Here is a 2,842-nt window from a genome sequence, read left to right as displayed (position 1 = left end):
TCTCCAGCCCCAGCAGGTTCCGTCGAATTGTTCGTACGGTGACGGCTAGTCGGTATCAGGTGTCAGTCAGACACAGTTAGCGGTCAGCCATATTACAGTCGCGATTTGCATTAGTCGAAACGCACTGCGGAGTGCTGAGATGCCTGATATGTCAAGGGTACACGTGTTCGTTTGCTTCAAGCGCGAGCATTGAGGACCCGTTGTGCGCTCCGTTTCTAGCAAAAGGAAGTTTTGGATGGGTTCTGTCAAGACTGCCGCATTACTAGGAGCCTTCTCTGCTTGAGTTGCTTTATCAGTCAGACGTGGCGGACTGACGCGTCGTGCATGCGGCACATCTGGCGTCAGGTACTCGGCGTCCAAGAAACTCACCAAATGTCAAAGACGTTTAACGTTACTTGGCATGGTCGTACCTGTCTAGGGATGGTTTACTTGTGGTGAAGACATGAGGGTACATTGCTCCCCATCCTCGTGAGTGTATTGTGATCCGCCAGACATGCACTTGAAGAGCTTTCCTCACTGCCCTGACAGTATCAAGTGTGGACCATCACTTCCGCTTACCAGTTGAAAGTCCGTTGTTCAACGATATTCGCACGGCTTTGGAGTCTGCGGTAAAACGATCAGTCGTCACAGTCACGCGGTAGGGCCCTGTCATCATGTGCCTTCTCTCAAGAAACTTCCGACAAATGCACCAGTGAACAAAGTACAGGCGATACCGCCTGCATGTGTAGGGTATTTGTTTGCTGCGGATGTCATTCAGACGTGAGCGTCAGATGACTTCTGCTTCGCTTCGAGAGCTATGTTATGCGTTCATACGCGTGGCCACATTTGTGGAGAACGAACGTCATGAAACGCTTAGGGATGCGATTTGTGCGTTGTGTCATGAGTTATGTCCGCCTTGAGGGACCGCCCTGCCGTTGCTGCGAAGCAGATCCGGCACCCGTTTTGCCGCTAGCCTGGGTTAATGATGAGACTTGCCTGTCACGCTCGAGTCGGACCGTTACGGAGTTGAAGTGGGTTAAGAGACTGAGAGCTAGAGAATGTAAAACAAAACCCCGTACCGAAAAGGGCGATACAGGAGTTATGAACGGAGGAATATGCATTAGTACGTCAGAATCCCTCTGTGCCGTTGACTCGTTTTGGCCTGATCAGTGGGGTTAGCGATTGCATGTTGCAAGCTCGATAAATACGCCGGCTGAGCGAAGGGGGGTTATTCATACTAAGAAAATCGTGGAGCTCAGCGTGACCAGTCCCCACAAGCAGCATAACTATTGACGAGCAGTCAATCATACTGCGTCAAGCAAGAGTCTGAGGTGTCAAACACCCATAAGTGATAATGTGCGTAAAACGCCTAGTGGACCTACCTACCCCCATCGGGGCATATTGGATTGAGACTGGTGTATTTGCGATCGGATCGCGAGCAATGTCACATGCGTCGCAATAGGTATCGTGCTTGTAACGTTGGAGGGCGAGTTGTTGGATCATAGTGTAGACAAGTTTGCCGGTTCTCAACTCGCCGTCCAGTCTGCTGCATAGAGTCAGACAGCTCTGCACTTTACGACCGCTAGGTTCCCATCCCGTCAAGAGTCCGGACACCGACGTATCTCTCCTGCGCATGTCGACTCGTCCCCGATGAAGACGACGTAGCGAAGGTAGTGCTTGGTCGCGCTCCAGTGATCCTCCAGGCCCGCGGATCCCCAGGCTCCCGGTGACTCCATCGGGCCGTGCCCCGAGATTCCCTGGCGTTATAAAAACCCCACGCAACCCTCTAGGTAGTTCCCAGATTTCTACGGTGCACTTCCTGCTGTCTCGTGGCAATACCCCAGTACCTCAGCGCGCGAGGATCATATCGGCAATTCGCTGTGGCACTCGCGAGGCGTTGTTGAGTCAGTGTCTCGGAGAGGGCCGACCAAGCGCGCGAAGCGACGTCAGCCCAGAAGAGCTTGGCGCATTAATGGGCTACTTTAGTTAGTGGCCGAAGGTTAGGAGGTTGTACTCTAGACGTATGCTTTCCTATGTGTTTACGTGGTAGCGGTAGAGCCGTAATTTTAGTATGATGACAAGTATTGGCCGGTAGGTTAGGGGTAGGGCTGTGCGTGTGACTGGTGCGTGCTTAAGCTCTGATGGGGTGACCTGTAGTATAACTTTCTATATGACCGAGTGTGCAGCATTAAGTTACCAGCATATGTGTGTTCCTGTATGACCATGGACGCTTTAATATGCAAGTTGTGGTGATCGCCCTATGGTTGGTGGATTTCAGTTGTCCACCTCAATGTTTTGATTATACATGTACCTTAATGAATCTGCTACAATTGGGGCTTGTAGCACGGACGTGTGTGTTTCTTTGAGTTGGTTAATTATATGAAAGAAGAGTGGCGCAGGGAGTCACTACAGGAAGTTACGTGCGTAGACAATACCGTATGTGTGGTCTTGACGTGTACTACGCGTGCGCGTAGGTTGTCACTTCCTCCTTCGTGTTGAATCGAGTAATAAACCTTACGTGTAGTGTGTTGTGGCTAAGTCTAGTGTTCTTTCGACTATATTGGCGATAATATATATTATAAATACCATGTTAACATCTGACAATCTTACCCTGACTAAATATATTAATGATTGGAACTAAAATTTTAGACTAAGAGATCAACAGCAGCATGCAGCAGCCCTATTAAACCTGGCTAGAACACCACAAGAGACCAGCTCATTCGACAGCCCATCTGACAGCCAGACAAATGTCTCCCTCGATTTGTCGATTAGCACAGCGAAGCTCAAATTGGCATGCTGTGAACTTTACAGTTCTGTTAGAGGAGCTGGCAAGGTTGTGTTGGCTGACTTCTCAAAGTGTTCT

The sequence above is a fragment of the Priapulus caudatus genome, unplaced genomic scaffold, assembly GCF_000485595.1.
Source record: "Priapulus caudatus unplaced genomic scaffold, Priapulus_caudatus-5.0.1 Scaffold361, whole genome shotgun sequence".
Classification (NCBI taxonomy): Eukaryota; Metazoa; Priapulida; class Priapulimorpha; order Priapulimorphida; family Priapulidae; genus Priapulus; species Priapulus caudatus.
This window is presented reverse-complemented; position numbering follows the sequence as displayed.